Source organism: Meriones unguiculatus, chromosome 14 (genome assembly GCF_030254825.1).
Source record: "Meriones unguiculatus strain TT.TT164.6M chromosome 14, Bangor_MerUng_6.1, whole genome shotgun sequence".
Taxonomy (NCBI): domain Eukaryota; kingdom Metazoa; phylum Chordata; class Mammalia; order Rodentia; family Muridae; genus Meriones; species Meriones unguiculatus.
Window position 1 is genome coordinate 10,559,930 of NC_083361.1, and position 20,976 is coordinate 10,580,905.

General features: G+C 42.5%; 1 long non-coding RNA gene across 1 annotated transcript in view; it reads left to right on the forward strand.

Moving 5' to 3' along the window:
• The window catches only part of LOC132647012 (uncharacterized), a 109,716-nt gene extending 91,504 nt beyond the window's left edge, over nt 1-18,212 (forward strand). Inside the window, exon 4 of the long non-coding RNA XR_009585304.1 lies at nt 17,689-18,212. This is a non-coding gene — a long non-coding RNA (uncharacterized LOC132647012). The remainder of the gene's footprint in view (nt 1-17,688) is intronic.
• Nucleotides 18,213-20,976: the final 2,764 nt, after the last annotated feature.

Here is a 20,976-nt window from a genome sequence, read left to right on the forward strand (position 1 = left end):
CTTCTAGCCAATGACAGTATAAAGAATTTGGAATATCGGGAAACTCACAGTTCCTTAGAGGGAGCTAGTCTCCTGAAGGTCAGAAGTCATATTTCGATCTTAAGATAATGACTGCAGGTGGTTTGATGGCCAGATAGATTACAGTGTGAGAAGGGAGGGGTGGAGGGCCAAAGTGAAAGGGAAGATTACAGATGCTGACATTATGGTACGAGATGAAGACGCATTTCTGCAGCCCTCATGGTCCCTTCTGCCTTAGGAGCAGGTGATTCTCAGTGCAAGCCTATGGCAGTCTTACTGTATAAGGAAAGAGAGGTGCATTTGCCATTTTCTCTCGCCCCTTCCTTTACCTGGAGGAAATGGTTGTTTCTAGGGAGAAAAGTGTTCCCAGCTGAGCTGAGAGAACATGTAGATCATAAAAACATAGTATCTGTGAGAAGCAGGTGGTGGCTCGCCCAGCAGAGTGAGAGGGGAGGTGATAGGAAAACAAAACAAAACAAAAGAAAACAAAAACAAACAAGCATACTGGATGAAGCTGATGCTGACTGGTTTATGCTTTCTTAGAGTGGGGGTGGGTGGAGGTGGGGGGAGGGAAACAGAGAGAAGGTAGACTAATAAGAAAATGAAAATTCCAACAGAAAAGCCAGAAGATGCAGATTGTGACTACTCTACCTCTGGGCAATTTTATTTCATCTCTTGAACTCAAGGAACCAAGGCTGGGGAAATCACCTTTGATTGACTTGGGAGTGGAAGGAAGATCATTTAAGATTTAATATTTTTCTTTGCTTGATAATAAAACTTTTCACAGTTTGATAATAAAACTTTTCCTTTTCTCAGGAAATGATAGTTATTGAAGAGATAAAAGTGTAGAGAAGTTAGAGAAAATAGTATTTTATTTAAATGTATTTTTCTCTGCTGTGTTTTGTTTTGAGTCAGGATTTCACTGTGGAGGCATGCTGGTCTCAAACTTGAAACCCTTCTCTTTCTTCCTCCAAGGGACAGGGATTACAGACATGTACCACACTCAGTTCAGAGGTATTTCCTCAGCACAAAAATAATAACAAAGAAAAACTTGAAAGCCCAGGAAAACTACAAACAACAACAACAAAACATAAAAGACAAAAAAAAAAAAAAGAAAGCAAAATCTGCTAAAAAAAATTGTGTAATTTCTTCTTAGAACTTAACTCAATAATCACAGTTCTAAAATATTGAAATTATTGAGGAAGCACTATTCCTAGTTGTCTGAGAAAGCACCAGATTGATTTCCAGAGTGGTTGTACAAGTTTCCATTCCCACCAGCAGTGGAGGAGGGTTCCCCTTTCTCCACAACCTCTCCAGCATGTGTTGTCACTTGAGTTTTTCATCTTGGCCATTCTGATGGGTGTAAGGTGAAACCTCAGGGCCGTTTTGATTTGCATTTCCCTAATGGCTAATGACGTTGAGCATTTCTTTAAGTGTTTCTCTGCCATTTGATATTCCTCTACAGAGAGTTCTTTGTTTAGCTCTGTACCCCATTTTTAAATTGGATTACTTGGTTTGTTGCTTTTCAGCTTCTTTAGTTCTTTATATATACTGGATATTAGCCCTCTGTCAGATAAAGGGTTGGTGAAGATTCTTTCCTAATTTGTAGGCAGTCGTTTTGTTTTGATGATTGTGTAGTGAAGAAGGGGGAGGGAGGGTAGGACCAGGAGGGGAAGAGGGAGGGGCTTTTGGGGGGATACAAAGTGAATAAAGTGTAATTAATAAAATTAAATTAAATTTAAAAAATTATTAAAAATTTCATTTTCTTTTATCATTGAAAATGTGTAATGGCTTCATCTCACAGTGACAACAGACATAGCTCAGAAAAGGAAACTATAAATAATATACCCTTTGGTAAAAATTCTCTTATGATTTATAGCCATGTTCATCTCTATAACTGTGATTAAAATAACTTCATGGTTAAAAAAGAAAAATCATTAAAATCTTATCCAGAGATAAACATTCCTAATATATATAGATGTATGTTATTATAATACTTTTATACATATGTGTGCTTTTCTTTCTTTTTAAAAATAAATTTAAATTTATTATCTATCTATTTTTTTTTTTTTTCCTGCACGTATGTCTGTGTGCCTCATTCCTGAGGAGAACAAAAGAGGGCATTGGATCCCCTGGACCTGGAATCACAGAGGGTTGTGAGCCACCATGTGATGTGGGTGCTGGGAATCAAAGCCAGGTGTTCTGTCACAACAGCAAGTGCTCATCTCTCCCGTTCTTGTGTGCTCACATTGATAATGGCAGGGGTGGTTCTGTTGGTAAAGCTCCTACCTTGCAAGGATGAAGACCCAAGCGAGAGGCCCAGAATGTAGACAGCAAGGCTCTGGTGTTGGGGTATGAAATTGTAATCTCGCCACTGGAGGGAAAGGTGATGACAGGAGGATCCTCTGTGTTTACTGGCTAGCTAGGCTTGCCTAATGGGTAAGTTCTAGGCCAATGAGAGGACCTATCAAAAAGGAAGTTAGGTGGCATTGTTGAAGACGCACTCTGGGGGTTGTCCTCTGGCATCCGTGTGTGTGCGCATACACACACACACACACACACACACACACACACACACACACACACACAGAGTCGTACCCTTTGTGCTTAACCACTTAGCATTAGAATATCCTTCTTATGCTAGGGAGAGAAAGCAGCCTATAAAACTGTTTTTTTTTTTTTTTTTTTTACAAGCACAGTCCACTAAGGCCATCCCTCCAAAACATTTGATTAAAAAGTTTTAAAGTTATTGGGAGGGGAGGAGGGAGAGAACTAGAGGGGGGATACAAAGTAAATAAAGTATAATTAAAAAAAAAAGTTTTAAAGTATGTATGTATGTATGTATGTATGTATGTATGTATGTATCTAGCTAGCTAGCTAGCTATCTGTCTATTGAGGGCTGGCATGGCACTACTCGTCTCGTATGGAGGCCAGAGGTAAACTGGTAAGTCAGTTTTCTCCTTCTATTATGTGGGTTCTGGGATCAAAGTCAGACCAAAATGCTTGATGGCAGGCACCTTCATCTACTGAGTTACCTCCTTGGTCTAGGATTTAATGTTGAAGAGAAGAACTTGAGGTCAAAGCCAACCACAACGGAGACTATGGCCTTCAAAATCCCCAAACCTGGGCTGTGAGATGTCTCAGCAGGTAAAAGTGCTTGCTCTCTAAGCCTGATAGACAACCCAATCTTCATTCCTGAACCCTATGGTAGAATGAGAGGACCCAAAGTTCTCTCCCAAAGTTGTCCTCTGACCTCTTCTTGATGTGCACCATGATATTTGCTTACATACACATGCACACAAAGAGTAAAAGGCCTAAAAATAGAAGTTGCTAGGCCCCCTGAAAACATGATCATTTGGCATTTGGCCTTTGCCCACCCAACTCCCTGTTACTTGACTTTGAACTGTCTTGTTCTGTCTACTACTATTGCCGTTTTCAATCAGCTATCAAGTTAGCTGATAGGCAAAGTCCCTCAGCAGTCAGCCCTTCAAGCTGAGGAAGACTAGCAGGGAATGTGGACATAACGACCTAAATACAGCTTTCTAACTCCTGGGGCCACAACTATGTTAAATTCGCTTTCTGTTTTCACAGACTACTTAGCATAATCAAATTCTCTTAGCGACCATTACAGTCCTGGAGTGACTGAGCAGTCCACCAGTAAAGTTCTTCTCCATCAGAGAAGCTTCCGATTTGGTGACAGTTTTTAAGACAGAACCACTGTTATTACCATTTGTCTTGAGAAGATCCTGATACTGTTTCTTCTCTGTGTGTGTCTCTCTCTTTCTCTTCATTTTTGTCTCTCTTTCTCTGTCTCTGTGTGTGACGTGTATGTGTCTGTGGTGTGTACATATGTGTGCATTTTGTATGTGTGTGATTATGTGTGTGATCCTATCGATGTGAGTGTACGGTATATTTTGATGTGTTTTCTCTCTGTGTGTATTTGTGTGTCGTGTATGGGTTTGTGTCAACCCATGTACTCACATGAAGACTAGAAATCAACACTGAATAATGTCTTCCTCTATTGTTCTCACTTTACTTTTTGAGACAAATCTCTCACTTAACTTAGAACTCAGCAAATGGTTGGCTAGGCAGGCCCCAGGACCATTTCTGCCTTCCGCTGATGGGATTACATACACATGCCAATATGCCCTGCTGTTTGTTTGTTTTTTAATGTGAGTGCTGGGTATCTGATAACAAACTACATTCACACCAAGCCCCCACACCAGCCCCGAGTACATATTTCTGATGACATCAGAGAATATAATTCCAGCAGGATATCGGTTCTGTTTGCTCATTCATAGACTTCTCCTCCAAAGACCAAAGAGTTCACCCTGAAGTGAGGCTAGACTGCTGACAGCGAACTACAAAATGAGATGGCCTACCTACTGAGATGAGATGCTTTGCATTACTATGACCAAATATCTGAAATAACTTAAGGAAGGAAATATTTGTTTAGGCCAACAGTTTCAGGGCCCGTATATCTGTGGTTGCTTGGCTTTGGCTGCAAGTTTCTGGGCCTGATATAAGGCAGAACATTGTGTGACCTGGAAACAAAGAAAAGGAATCCCAGAAGGTTCATGCAAGATCCTGACTGGAAACAGCTCCCACCCCCACCAGCAACAGTTTTAAGGTCTGCTCAGGGCTCTCTATGCTCCACTTCCCCTTAGCTTTCCAAACTCCTGTGATTATATGCCTGTGCTTCGACAGCCTGCTTTATTCCATAACCTTTCATTCTAAATTTATAGCTGATGTTCTGGAAGTCACCTGCTGAGGACCCAGGACACAAGTCTGATGCACATGGGAGGTTCTGAGACTTATCAGCATGATAAGAAAAATCAGGACTTCTATTCATTAGTCTTCCTTAAGGGACCCCCTACCCATTTATTGATTTGGTTTTAAATAAGAAATGATTGTGTACCAGGTACATAAATAATTAGAAATTTAGCCTAGAGAAGAGAATATTGATTTAGTGGGACATGAGATCAGACTTTGATTTAAAGGTCCCTGGAGGGAAAGAGGTGCAAAATCGTTCTTTGAGTGTGTTAGCTGGCCTGATGTAGAGGAGTAGGAAAGACTCCAGAAAGGGATTATTGGCAGGCTATGATACCATGTGGAGAAAAGAGCAGGCAGCCTAGATGCGGAGAGATGCCCACCTTGGGTGTGAGCACCCGGTGGCTACACAAATGCCCAGTGACCATCAAGTACGCAGTTTGATAAGTGGGGATGGCTGTGCTGGAAGAGGCCCTCTGATGGAGATTTGAAAGTAGAATTTCTAGATTTTGAAAAACACGCTTATTTTTAAAATGCTTGTTATTATATGTTACACCAACATTATGACTTGAATGTGAAAGGCCACCCAGGGATGCATGTGTTTTGAGAGATTGTGGAAACTTCGGGACCTGACACCTAGCTGGTGGATGAGGGTTACTGGGGTTGGTCCTCCATGGTAATAGTCCAGCCGGACATCTGCAACTAAGCCTGTTTAATGCTTCTTGGTCTGGCTGCCAGTGAAGGAGCTCTGCCTGGTGTGGAGTAGCTCTACCACGTTTCCTACTCAGCCAATGGTAATATCTTCTCTGAAGCCGTGAACCAGAAATAAACCTTTCCTCTTTTTAACAAGCTTCTGTCCAGCATCTTGTCACAAGAAAAATCACCAATGCAACAAGCTAGAATCAGCTATAAAATACTGCATCTGGTTACTTAAGTGTAAGGGGGACAATTTGGTTTACAAAATGACTATTCAGAGAGCCACTAGGCATGAGCTGTATACTCAGGGACTTGGGTGAAGGGGTCACCATTCTGTTTCTTGTTTCTGGGCCCTTGGTTCTCCATCTTTGCCATTGGCCTTATCTTCCCAGCAAGGCATGGTGTGAGTCTACTCTCCAGCTTTTGGAAAACAGAGGGAGAGCGTATCTTTGAACCATTATTTGCAGGCAAAATGTGTTCCTGGGGAAATTTAAATTCCTGACAATAAAAAGCCTCTACCCCATTTGATACCAATACAGCTGAGGAAGGGGAATGTGGTTATACCTAATCAGCCTCATGGGTGCACCTTGTGATGTCTCTGTAGCCTGTGGAGAGATTGTGGAGTCTGCTGAGGAGGCAGAACTTATGGTTTACAGGCTAAGAAGGCCCATAGACTTGTACTGTACATTTAAAACAGGAATGGGGTTACCTGATTCCATCTAGGAGGTCTGGATTGCCAATCATACTCTGAGAAAGACACCCGAGGGGTGGGAGGGGCAGTTACCACCGTGTGGTGGAGAAAATTCCACTGTGTTCATCTTTACAAGGCCATCCCAGTGCACTGGATGGATTGGTGCTATGCTCACAAATGGACATATTTTTATGACACAGCAGAAGGACTCTCTAGTTAGCGTCTTAGGTCTGGATTATAGGGGAGAGATTTCCAGGAGGTATTTATCTCACAGAAAAAAGATGTGTGGATGCTGTGAAGCCCCTTGTAAATATTAGGGCGATGACACAGGGGGTAGCGTTCCTCTGGTCAAGCACAGGAGGAAATGTCATTTGGCTCTGAAAAGCTAGCATGTCCCCAAGATGCCAATCATCAAGCCCTTTTTATAGCTACAGGATGGGAGTGGAGAGGAATGAACAACTGAGGTTTCCTGAGAATAACATCTCTACTTGCAGGAAGCCTACAGCAAAAGAATGCAAGGTCTGGGCTGAGAGCCAACTCTGAACTGAGAAAAACATCTTGGGTGTTCTGTCTTTCTTGGAAAGCAAGTGTTCAGGATGCTCCATATGTGGAGCTTTGGCATCTGCAGTCCACCCAACAGAGCTGCAAAGGAGCAAGGAAAACCATCCAGAGTAGATGGAAGTGCTCAGCCAGCTAGCATACGTGAGGTCTGGGGCCAGGTCCAACTATGCCTGCTACACCTACAGCTCAGTGTCTTATGTGTGGGTGACAAGTGGAAAGGGTAGGACCTTTACCTGATGTCTGTGTGTGTGTGTGGGGGGGGGGAGTAAACTGAAAAATTCTGCCAGAAATGTTTTCTTTGAAATCTATATGTGATGAGCAATTACTGAGGGACCATTGGAACAAAAATATTAAACACAGAAGCAGAGTGGAGAAGAATGCAGCTGAGCTGGGTTGAGCACAGAACACTGGATCAGGAGTTAGTAACTCCAGCTTCACTGTTGCTGTATAGATAGAGGACAAAGCTTGGAGGTTCTGTTGTCACAGCCTCCAACACTAGTGATGGCTAACATGGCTATTTGTTTTTCCTTCCTTTTCCCCAGTCTGGAGATCAAACCCAGGGCAATGTAGCTATATTCTGCAATCCTCTAAACTATAACTTGGGGGGGTTAAAGCTATAGCTTAGTAGTTGTACTTTGCCTGGCATGCTGAAGGCTCTGTGTTTGAGGTCCAGGACAACAAATTAATAAACTGCAGTTTTCAAGTAAGTTATCGATAACTAGAAGTGGTGGGTGACTTCAAGATGCACCCATGAATTCACAGCGGTTGTGATAGCACGCACAAGACCAGCACAAGCTCAAGCTGGTAAAAAGCCTAAAATCTCAGCATGGAGGGGGTAGGTGGTCACTTAGCTCCACCATTAATCTGATGAGCTATTTACATTTAATAGCTTCTAGAAGAGGTAGCATCAGTTTTATTAATTAGAGAAAGAGAACACAAAGTTGAGTAGGTAGAAAGATGGGTGGATCTGGAATGAGATGGGGGAGGGGATCACTATGATCAAAATATATCATATGAAATTCTCATCAAATTAATAAAAATGTTATCTTAAAAGAGTCCAAAGCCATCAATTTTTGAAGCAGAAAAAGAAACCCCACAGAACCTCTTCTTCTTATGATGGCTAAGAGAGTAAAATGCTTTTGAGGATGGTGAGATGGATTATTGGGCAAAGGTGCAGGCCAAAAACCTGGAACACATGAATTCAATTTCCAGGATTCATGTGGTGGATGAATTCAGACTCCTGGAAGATGCCCTTTTTGACCTTCAGCAAATGTGCATGTGCACATAGATATAAACAACAAAAATTTTTTCTCAATTTAAATTTTTAAATGTCATTGAAAGTCATGGACCTCAGGTTCAGAGACGCTTCCCATATGACTCCAAGAACATCTTTCGGTGAAGGTCTGTGGAGTGGTTTCTGCTCTGGACCTAGCCTTTGTCCTTTTATGTCTGTGTAAAGTCACTGGTCAAGGTTAGATGGATTAAAGAGACTTTCTAGTTCACTAATTAACTGTGGTCTGAGATGTGATTTGAGCAGAACCTGTCACTGAGGAACTCCATCAGTCTCTGGACTATACAGGTTAATCTGGTCCCCAGTCTGGGAGCCAAGGCCCTGGCATGGACTCCCCCTAAGGCTCAGGACCTGCATAGTCTGATCTGATTTTTCTCCAACATGTAATGTCCTCTGCTGGAGAGGGAGCAGTAGGGGCAAATTTGATGAGTGGAAGCTCTGGTATTAGTTACTCCTCTGCTACTATGATAAAATACCAAGATCAGAAGAAGCTTAAGTAAGTAAGATTTTATTTTGGCTTGTGGCTCCAGAGCGATAAGCCTATCAAGACAAGGAAAACATGTCCTAGTGGCAGGAACAGGAGGCTGGCTGATCACACTTTCATTCATATTCTGGAAACATAGAGAGTAGGAAGTGGGGCAAGGCTGTCAAACCTCAAAGCCCATCCTCAGGGACATACTTCTTCAGTAAGGCTTCACTTCCTAAAAGTTCCATAACATCCTCAGACAGTTTGAACAACAGGAGACCAAGTTCAGGTACATGAAACCAAGGAGAACATATCTCATTCAAACTTCCTGACAGCCTTTGACAGCCACTCTTCCTGAGACCTTGAGCCTGAATATTCTCCAGGGTTCCATCCTTCCCTCCACTGGGGTCTTCTTACAGAGAGACATGGCTACTTCTTTCACTAATTGCTATAGTTTGCATGTGAGAACCTCCCACAGGCTCATGTGTTTGAACACTCAATAAACAGGCCGTGCAGACAAGACTCCATATGCCCTCAGTGAGGCTGAGCATAAGGAGAGGGCCTAGGTTTTGGTTTTCACAGAACCTAGAAGGAAGAAGTGCTCCCTTCCCTTCCCCCCACAGAGAGGTCACAGCTTGACAGATGCATATAGTGGTGCTTGCTACTGACTAGCAGCCATTTTGGCTTCGGGTGACTAAATGCATACCTGTGCCATTTACTTTTCTTGTTGCTGTAACAAAATAACTGGCAGAAACAAATTAAAAGAAGGAAAATTTATTCTGATTTTTGTTGTCAGGGGAATCAATCTGTCATGGCAGTGGGAGCAGGTCAGCCCATGGCAGCAGAGGTCTGGGACAGAGGCTTCTCCCATTTTGATGGGTCAAAAAGCAGAGAGAGCTTAGACTGGAACCAGAGGTGCCTCTGGTGGCCTACCTCCCCCAGCCTGGCTTCCTGCCCTCAAAGTTTCCAAAGCCTCCACAATCTAGGGACTAAGAGTTCAAACATGAGCCTGTTGGGGTCACTGCACATGTAAAACACTCTCCTCATTTCCCTTGCCATTGCCAGCTTGTCTCACCTGAGGCTGATTCAGAAGCAGAGAGAGATACCATGGCTGGCCATCAGGTAGATCTGTTGGTGGTCATCTAGAGAAGGTCTATTGCCCGTGATGACTTATTCTGTTCTAACATTCATTTTGAAAAGACAGTATCCTTCCCTGATAGATTATCCACCCTGGTTTATGAACACATCTGTACCATCAGCCTGGGCCCTCCTGGCATGCATTCTGTAAATCACCAGCCTTTTCTGCTGTGAGTGCCTGTCATCTTCACATCCCTGGGCTGAAGTCATTAAAAGCGGTTGCTGCCAGTACTATTTATCTTCAAGCTTTGTTTTCACTTCTGCCTTCCCAGGATTTGTCTCTCAGGCAAGTCTCCTTTCAATTATTTCAACAGGTCAGCCCCTCAGTGACAATGATCCCTGCCATTAATTTTGCTGCAGCTGATGTAACAGTCTATGGTAGCCCTGTCTGCCCATCCCAGGCCCCAGGATGCTTGAAGATGTAAAGCTCTTTCCTTCCCATTCAGCACTTGAAGAGCAAGGTGGTGGTGGCCACGGTGGAGCAGCCTTAGAGGTGGTGTATGGGTCTGTGGAGCTTGTGTATTTTCAGTGACTGGAGTCTGATCTTCTATGAATTCACTCTAAACTACCCTCCCCTTTCACCAAGATGGGGTAGAACGCCTCTCAGTCACTCCATGTTGGTAAAGTTACTGGATGTAGGAATGGATGCATGATTGTCATAAGCAATTAAAGATATCAGTGAGACAAAATAATAATGAATCTTAAGCCCCGTGCCTAGCTCAAAAGAACCTTCCTGCTCTGTCTCATGCAGATGTGCCTGTTTGCTCTCTCTGTATGTACCCCGCCCCCAGCATTTCGTACTGATAGCACAGAGCATACAGATTCCTACAGCCTGGGCTTTTGTTATGTGCTGCAGGATGCTGCTCAGATAGCACTCTCCATAACAACCTGTCTTGAAATCACCCTAGAGTCAGCTTTTGCCCCCTTGGGCTTCTTCCATAATTGGTCTGCTAGGGTCTGGTACATTCACGATCTATAAGTATGTTTCTTAGGGTGTATTTGGGGAAATGCCATGCAAAGAGATGTCTCCCTGAAACTGGAAAGGATTCTGTCAATAAATCAGGAGAATGCTGTGAATGGGAGCTCTCTCAGGCAGTCACACTGACCACTGGCATTTTAAAGGGTCAAAGATATCAAAAAAATAAAGAAAAATATCCACTTACTCACTTGAACAAGGACCTCCTTTCCATGGAGGTCTTTTAATTATCCCATGCGTTTGTTTTTCTTTGATGTCCCCTTAGTGACATCACTTCACTGACATGCCATTGTCTTCTCGGGGTGTGTCTTAGCCAGTGTGCTAATGGTGTGGACAGCAACTCTTATAAAAGAAAGCATTTAATTGGGGCTTGCTTACAGTTTCAGAGGTTTAGTCCATTATCATTATGGCTGGAAGCATGGTGGTGTGCAGCCAGACATTGCGCTTTGGAAGGAGCTGAGGGTTCTACATCCTGATCTGCAGGCAGCAGGAACAAAGAGCAAGCAACTCTGGGTTTGGATAAGTGTTTTGAAACCTCAAAACCACCCCCAGTGACACACTTCCTCCAACAAGGCTATACCTCCTAATTCTTTCAAATAGTGCCACTCCCTGCTAACCAAACATTCAAATCTATGAGCCTATGGAGAAATTTTTATTCAAAACACCAAAGGATAGAAGTTCAGAAAGGGTTGTAGCTGAGCATCCCACTGCTGGTATCCAATAAGACTTAGCTACATTCCTTACTTGGTCCAAGAATTTGTGAAAAATTGTCTTCCATGGTTTTCCCGAAAGTCTGTAAACAGGAAACACTGGCTAAGACACACTCAGAAAAGAATTCCTGGCTCACAGCAGCGTTTCCCAGGAGCTCATGGTGGCTTCTGATGATGCTTCCTTTTATATCACTCATGGGCTACACTGGTGATGAGTGCTAGCTGCTTGAAGAGGTTTTGGAAAATTTCTGCCTGGCTGGAGATGCGGTAGACTGGTTAGTTTTTATCGTTAACTTGATACAGCTGGGAAAAGAACATGAGTTGAGTAATTTCCCAGAATAAACTGGCCTGTGAACATGTCTGTAAGGGATTGTCTTAACTACTCCTTGATGGCTGATATGGGAGGGCCTAGCCACTGTAGTCAGCACTGTACCTAGGCAGGTGAGTCAGGGCAGTAAAATAAAAGTAGCTGAAGTTGAGCTCTGGAGCAAGCTAGTAAGCAACATTCCTTCATAGTCTCTATTTCATTTCCTGCCTCCAGACTCTTTAGTACTTCCCCTGAATCACCTGAGTGATGGACGATAATCTGTAAGATGAAATAAACCTCTTCTTTCTCAGGTTTCTTTTGTCATCGGTGTTTATCACAGCAGCGGAATGCAAACTAGAGTATATGCACAGGGAACTAACAGGAGGCACGTGTGCTTAACTGTGGACAGAGAGAAATATGGGTGGTGGGGCCGGGCAGGAGGAGGGAGACAACCAATGGCCTTGCATGTCATATCAGAGACTCTACCCTGTGCACTGAAGCATTTGAGACAGAAGATGGAAATCACTTTATAACTGATTTGGAAGCAAACGGGAGTGAGCAAGTGGTGAAGGAATTCAAAGCCAGCAAGTCACTTTGGAGGCTGTGGCACAGATATGAGGGTGGAAGGGCACAGACGTGTGCACATTCATGAGAAGTAGTTAGAATCTTTTTGTTTGCTTTAAATGTACCAGTACAGATAAGACATGATGCTTACCTGATTGGGAATATGGAAACTCTCAGGTAGTTGCCTGGTAACTGAGATTTTCCATATGAAAGCCTTGTAATCAGAAATTAGCATGATGGCTTCACAGAGGCACAAAGGACAAAGAGGCTTCACAGGACAGACAGAGAGGTGGTCTAGATTTTGCCAGTTTGCTTTGCTGAAGTGCTTTTTTTATACTTATCTAAAGTTGTTTCTGCTAGTAAAGAAAATATAAAGCCATGTCAACCTAGGCCTCCATTGGATAAGTTTATTCGAATCCCACAAATCTCATGTTTTCGCAGCAGGAAAGCAAAGTGCCTTTGCCTCTTTATTCACAGTGGCTCCACTCAAGGGAAAGGACCAACTCTTGTTTTCATTCTTATGTATTGCGCCGCGTTTCCTCAGGAACTATCAGACTCTAGGTAAAGTTGAACAAGGATCTCTTTAGGGCTTGTCTAACATGAACCCCTAAAGGGGATCTAATAGGGATCCTGAGATCCCGTGCTGTCCAGCAACAAACCCAGCGATCCCCAACCACCACTTCTTATTGAAAAGGACACACTTGTTTTGGATGCCCTGGTGCCCCTGAGATCATAATCCTTCTTTGTAGAATTCCAGTGTGTATGAGTGCGTGCCGGTTGTTTGATTTCCATACCTTCTCCGTGGAGGTTTACTTGATTCCCTTGGAAGCAGCAGGCACCATCCTTAGAGCCCCTTACTCAATACATTTCTCTTAAGGTCCTGATGGCAACTACTGACAGCTGAACCTCAGAGTCAAGCCCTAGTTCTAATTCCAGCAACACCACGTAATCCCTACTGAGACAGAGACCTCTGTTTCTTCACTGATAAAGACATGGATGCCAGCAGTTCTTCTTAGGGGCCTATCATGATTGGTAAATGAACACACAACAAACACCTGGCTCAGCTCATAGTAAGCCTTCACTTTCTCTATTCCAATGTTTCTTTTTACTAACATCAAAGTTATGTCAGACTAATATCGTCATTTGTATTTCTGTTTCTCCTACAGCTCTGTGAGAACTGGATGATGGTGATTTTAAGTCTTCACCTCGGAAGTGCACTTACCACACAGTTGCAGTTATGTAATGATTGTTGAGTGACTAACCCCTTGTAATCGATACTAAAAACTCCCAAGGAAAGTATCTTGGGTCAATCCTTGTGATTTACTCCAGTCTCAAGCCCTTGCCATAGACTCACCACTGAGTGCAGTGTCATACAGATGGCCTCTAGTGTGTGAGCCTTACACAATACCTGCCTTTTGGTCACTTCTCATTATACTGTCTTAGAGGGATTGTGCTTCCCACCCCCAGCACTTAAAGCATCCTTCAACTATTTTTTTTGAACAGAAAGATTTATTCATCTTTAAAAAAAAAAATCATTTATTTATTTATTTATTTATTTGTGATATGTTGTGTGTGTGTGTTTGTGGTGGATGTTCACTGCCAGGGAAGAAGAGAAGGCAAGGGATGTTCTAGAACTAGTGTCACAGATGTTTATTAGCTGTTTTGCGTGGTTGCTGGGAACTGAACTCAAGTCCTCTGGAAGATCAGTACGTTCTGTTAACCACTGAGCCACTTTCTACTCCTAAACAGTTTGTTTTATGCTTTCAGAAAGTGAGGTTTCCAAACACATTTCCAAAGAGTCTGTGTCCTTATCAAGGCATTCGTCCAAGCAACACTAAGCAGACAATTCTGTTTTAGGGTATAGCAGTAGCAGAAAGCCCCATTCATGGGTGAGTGACTTTCTTATATGATAGCATCAGCTCTTATCAGTTCATGCGGTTGCTTTTTTAAAGAACAAAACAAAATACTCTTTTATATTTACTTACGTGTTTACATTCAGTTTTTGCAGATCTCAGTTTCCGTCTGGTTTCATTTCTCTTTAGCATTTATTGACTAGTCGTCACATTTTGTCCCTTCATCAATCTACAAATATCTTTATTTTACTCTTGCTTTTGATGGATATTTTTGCCAGTGTAGACCTCACCATAGATGCTTCCTTTCATTATCTTCAGTGTATTGATTTGACCGTCCTGTGTTCTTTATTATTTCAGATGAGAAATTTGGTTTAAAGATTTTTCCCTTTAGTTTTCAAGACTTTGAGTGTGATATGGCCAAATGTGGTTCTCTTTGTCATTACTGTTCTTAAAAGTTCCAGAGTTTATGGGTTTAAAAAAAATGCTGTTGTTGTTTTTCCATCACATTTAGAAAAATAGCTGTATTCTTACAGTGTAGCCTCTCATAGATTCTAAATCACAAGTGTTCTGGCTAGTTTTTTGCCAGCTTGATAAACAAATTAGGGTCAGAGAAGGGAGTCTTGTCTCTGTTGTGAAAATACTTCCTTAAGGCAGGCTGTAGGCAAGCCTATAGGACATTTTTTTAAAATTAGGGATTGATTGGGGAGGGCCTAGTCCATTGTGGGCTGTGCCATCCCTGGGCTGGTCATCCTGGGATCTAGAAGAAAATCGGCTGAGCAAACCATGGGGAACACCCCTCCATGGCCTCTGCATCAACTCCTGCTTCCAGGTTCCTGCCCTGGCTTCCTTCAGTGAAGGACTATGATATGGAAGTGTGAGACACTTTCCTTCCCAGCTTGCTTTTGGTCATAGTGTTTTATCACAGCATAGTAACCCTGACTAAGACAACATGTCTTGAGCTGTCTAACTGTTGTCTCAGCTTGGTGAGACTCCATAAAAATTAATCTTTTCCTTCTTTCTTAGCTTCAGCAGTTCAAGATAATTTCTGCTGTTTTGTCTTCAAGTTTGCTGGCTTTCTCTTCTTCAACTGGCCTTTAAGCATATTTGTCTTAATTCCTTTAGGTAGAAAAGAAGACATCCAAGGTCACCCTCTGCTCTATAGTGAGTTCAAGGCCAGCTGGAAATACATGATATCCTGTTAGAAAGAGGAGGTGTGGGTGTGAAGGGTCTAACTTAAAAAAAAAAAAGCACAATAGAAAATTTAACTCGATGGTGTTGTAGGTGTAGTATTTATGCTTTCCAAAAATTCCTATGTTAGTTCTAAGCCCCACTGTTAAGGAATTTGAGGATGGAAATTTGTTAAATTGTTAAACTTGGGGATGAGAAATTGTTAAATCATGAAGGTAGAACCTCATAAATAGGGTTAGCATTCTTAGAAAAAAAAAAAAAAACAGGTCTCAGAAGACTTGCCTGCCCATTTCTCATAGGAAGATATCGATAGGACATCCATCTATAAAATGGGTGGACTCTCACCAGAGGAAGAAATTGCAACACTCTTGATAGTAAACTTCCCAGTCTCTGCAACTGTGATAAATGAATTTCTCTTTCTTATAAGCTACCAAGTTTATGGCTAGATGCATCTCTCTAATTCCTTACCATAGGCACAATATAACTACTTCAACTCCTCACCATAGTTGGTACTCCGCACTCTTTGGAGATAGGATTTCTCCCTGTATCCCTGGCTATCCAGGAACTTACTCTGTAGACCTAGGCCAGGCTGGCCTTGAACTCGGGGATTCACCTGCCTGTGAATGCTGGGGTTCATGCTGTGTGGCACCACCGACCAGTTTGGTAGTCTGTAGTCTTAAACCGTGAATTGAAACAAACTCTTCCTTTTTAAAAGTTGTTTTTGTAGGCTATTTTGTCATAGCAAACTGAAAAGTACTACAATGCAGAATGACCTTTGTTTTAGGGAGGCTTGGTGCTAGCCTCTCCTGACCCCTAGTGGTGGGGGGTCAAATCCAGTACTTTATGCATGCTCGGTTAGTAATCTACAAATGAACTAAATCTCCAATCCTTGTTTGTTTTCTTTTTTCTTCCCTTCCCTTCTTCCCTTCCCTTTTCCCTTCTTTCCTTCCTTTCTTCCTCTTTATTTGTCTATGCCTCTCTCCATACCCGTATTCCAGATTCCAAGGCTACGTTTAAGGTGGTGATCCATGACTAAGTTTCTACAGTCTGGCCTCTGGTTTGTTTTTAGAACAGAGTTTTGCTATGTATTCCAAGCTGGTCTCAAACTAGCTACATGCCCAAGCTTGCCTCAAGTTCTCAATCATTGTGCCCCAATAGCTCCAGTGCCAGGATTCCAGACATGGAATTTGGCTTTTGATTCCAGACATGAGTTTAGCTTTTGTTAGTTTATTCTTCTTATTTGGGCTTTTCCCTGGGGGCATATTATATAATTTTTGCTCCTAAGCTTTGGTCTTTATAAAGTTTGAATTAGATAGCTCAAGGTATTGTGCAGACTCTACTGGCTTAATAAGATTTTCAGGTCAGACTCTGTCTCTGAAGAACTCACTGTCTCTGACACTTAGCTGTTTCAGCCTCCAGCTGCTGTTATCTGCTTTGTGGGCATATAGTCACAGTCATGAAGTTTTGGGAATATCCGAAGTTTCTTAGTAAACTGCACATAGGCATGAGAATACTGGATGTAGATGCTTCCACATTCTGAGACTCCTCTCCCCAGTTAATGTTCAGCTGTGTTCTGTCAGCTTCATCTAAGGCAGGTCCTCGTGGACTTCATCCATATGCTCTTTGGTCTATACACTTAGTAGGACCCTTGGGAGAAACAATCATGTCAGTTTTGCTTGGTTTTGAGGCCATATCTCCTCTAGTTGATCATGGCTTTTAGTTGTTTTCTGGTGCTTTTCCTTCTACTTTCTTCTTTCTCTCTTTCCATCTTTCCTTTCTTTTTTCTGTCTTTCCTTCTGCTGGGGATGAAGCTCAGGTCCTTTTGCATGCATACTGGGAATACACCCCAAATTCCCATTGAACACAGGTGCTGAGATTTATTAAAAATGGGGCTAGATATAAAGTACAGGATAACCATGCTACAATAAATAGACACAAAAAAGCTAAGTTACAAGGAGAAATTAAGGGATGATGCTTGAATATTACTCAGAAGGGGAAATAAAATAGGCATTGGAGGTGGATAGAGGAAGAGATCTGGGTAGGAGAGGGAATGGAGAGGGGATCAGGATTGGGGACTAGTAGTAGGGAGAGCAGGGGAGAGAGGGGATGGTAAGAGATAGGAAATTGAAGGTGGGGTACATCTCTGGAATTTGTCAGAGACCTGGATAGGAAAGGCCCCAGGAAGTCTGTGGGGGTCAACCAAGCTGAGACTTCTAGCATCAGGGGATATGGAGTCTGAAATGGCCACTTCCTGTAGCCAGGTAGGACTTCCAGTGGAGGGATGAGGACCCCAATCTACACACAAAACCTTCCACCCAAAATTTGTTCTGCCTACAAGATGTGCAGGGATAAAGATGGAACAAAGATTGAGGGAATGACCAACCAATGACTGCCCCAACTTGAGACCCACTCCACTGGAGAGAACCAATTTCTGATGTTATTACTCTGCTTTGCTTACAGACAAGAGCCTAGCATAACTCCTCTGAGAAAATTCACCCAGCATCTGATGGAAACAAATGCAGAGACCCACAATTGATGGAACAATTGAGGGAGCTGGAGAGATCAAGGACTCCATCAGAAAACCTACAGAATCAGCTAACCTGGGCCCATGGGGACTCACAGAGACTGAACCACCAACTAAAGAGCATGTACGGACTGGTCCTAGGTCCCTGTTCACATATGTAGATGCACAGCTTGGTCTTTATGTGGATCCCCTAACAACTGGAGCAGGGACTTCATTTACTCCAATGCCTGCCTTTGGATCCTGTTTCTGGTCTGCCTTGTCTGGCCTCAGTGGGAGAGGATGCACTTACTTTTGCAGCGATTTAACATGCCAAGGCATGTTGGTACCCATGAGGGACCTCTTCCTTCTCTGAGAAGAAGAGGAGAGAATGGGGACAAGGGGTATGTGAGGGGGGCGGTCTGGGAGACGAGAAGGAGGCTACAATTAAGATGTAAACTGAATAAATAAATACATTTTTAAAAACGGGGCTAGAGAGGCGATTCCATGGTTAAAAGCACTTGCTGTTCTTGCAGAGGACCCAGGTTTGGTTGTCAGCATGCACACAGTGGTTCATAAGGCTTTGTGACTCCAGTTCCAGAGGATTCCTACACCATCTTCTAGCTTTCACAGGAACTGCACACTGGTAGGGCACAAATATACAAATAAACTATCTTCCCCCACCCCTTTTGGGATAGGGATTTACTATGTAGCTTTGAGCTAGAACTCTCATGTAGATCAGGCTGGTTTCAGATTCATTAAGATCCATTTGCCTTTGCCTCCTGAGGACTGGGATTAAAAGTGTGTGTGTGTGTGTGTGTGTGTGTGTGTGTGTGTGTGTGTGTACTTGGGTAAGTAAAGGGATCGGAAGAAAGCATCATATCCCCTGGAACTAGAGTTATAAGCAGTTGGTCAGCTGTCTGATGTGGGTGGTAGGAGTCAAACTCAGGTCCTCTGAAGGAAGCATAAATAAAAATAAATGCTCTCAACCACTGAGCCACCTCTCCAACTCTCCAAGTCCACTTTATTTATTTATTTTTACTTTGAGAAAGTGTCTCACTATGTAGCCCTGGCTGGTTTGCAACTTGCTACAATCTTTCAGCTTCTGTTTCCCAGTTGCTACCATTACAGTCATGATCCACATTGCCTAACTCCCCTACACCAACTGGAGAGTTTGTCTGTTTCACCCAGAACAGGAAAAGCATATTAGTCAAGGTTCTAAGTGGAATGTTTCTGTTACATCACCCAAACCTGAAAGGATAGATTTGGCCTCCTCAAACTGTTTTTGGTTGAACACACTTAAACAAACCACATCAATCCTCAGGTCCACAGCTGACAGTCTCTCCTTGGTACACTGAAACCATTCTCCTGCGATTTTCGAGACTGAGAGACTAGATCAACAGCACTGATGATAGCAAGATGTGGTCTGCAATCAAACTCCATCTCCTTTCCCAAGTGGATGGAAACTCTTCAGGGATATTAATTTTCTGTGTTCCCTCTCTGAGGTAGGCTAATGCAACCTCAGTCCTTGTCTACTGGACAAGAGGTAACCTTTGAACAATTTGTGAGGACAGTTGTATAATATGAATTCTGACTGCTCCCAATAGGAGTGGATTTTAAAGGTGCTTACATAGTCAGAAAGCTCCATGTATTGGTTTAGAGAGACCATCAGCTTTTCTTTCCAAATTTCAGCCTCCAGTCAGCAGTGTCTTCTAGGCATTTTAAAAGTAGAGCTCCTGAGATCTCATCTGTTTGATCCACCAAACATACTTCTCCTCTTCTAATTTTTGTGGTAGTTGAATCCTTTTGTGCAAATTTCACAAGTAAATGGTAATTTCAAAAGTTTTTTTAATCTCCCCTCTTCTTTTAACCTTTTCTTCTCTGTTTAGTTACAGTGAAGCTTTTGGTGCAATCAGACTCATAATGATAAATATTTTTAGCAAATAAGAAACTGTCATCCTAAACCAGATTCACAGCCCTGTTGTCTTTCATGATCCCTAGGTTTCCATGGCAGCATGAGCCCAGCATGCCCATTGCCCCCAATCATATTTATTTTTGGCCAGATTGGTCTGTCAGTCATTTGTCCCTTTTTGTTCCTCAGGGCTACCTTCTCCAACTACATTCTCCTTCTGATGAACTTGGATGTGTGTCTTCTCTAACTTCATAAACTAATTTCACTTTGTTTTCCTGTTGCTGCCTTTTCTTCAGATACATTTACAGAATTTCCCCTTGTGTCTACCAGGATATATTAGCTCAGTCATAGTGGAAGCAAGGAAACAAAGAAATCCATTTTCCTCCCTTGGTAGAAAAGGAGCCTTTGTTTACAGCAGCCTGATCTGATCACAGGGATCATGGGAATATTGGTTCTTCTTTACAAAAATGGAAGATCCCTAAGAACAGAGTCACAGCAGGCCCTTTATGTTTCCCAGGGTCATGTCGTCTTCTGTCACCGGCTTTGTCTATGCTCCCTGCATCTTGGTATTTAGCGAGGAACATGATTGATCCTGGACAGCAGAATATGATACATGCGGAGAGGTGGTTTGAAATCCCTGCGAAGTCCACTGATCTTTCTTCTGGCAAAAAGACTGGAGGGAGCTCTGTGATAAGGTCCAGATGTGGGAAGAATGGTCACCACTCAAATCACAGCACAGGGAAAAGAATCAGTAATATGAATTATACTTCTTTATCAACTAATTAAAAAAATTGAGATAGGATCTCATAATGTAGCCCTTGCTGACCTAGGACTTGCTATGTAAACTAGACTGGCCTCTAATTCAAGGTTATTAGCCTGTCTTTGCTCCTGAGTGCTGGTATCAAAGGCTTGAGCCACCATTTCTAGCCTGTTTTGTGGTTTACCAAGAATTGCACCATATATCCCAGACTGGTTTTGAATTCATGATAATCCTTCTGCCTCATCTTCTGGAGTTCTGAGATTATACGTGTGTGCTACAAGGCCTGGTTTTGTAGTATACTTTGAATAAGAAATAAGGTCTCATTATGTTAAGATTTTGAAGCTGTTTGCTAACATATCAGAACCTCTTCTGTCACAAATAATGGAGATGTTTAGACTTGAAATCATGTTATAATTTTCTAACAGTGAAGCACTCAGATCTCAGACATCTCAAAAACTGTCTCCAGAAATGCCTCCACTCATATAGGTCATGCATTTTAAGGCATGGGCCATCACTGTCATCCTGGGAAGAAGTTCTGGTGACTTAAAAACAAAAACAAAACAATAAAAAACAAAC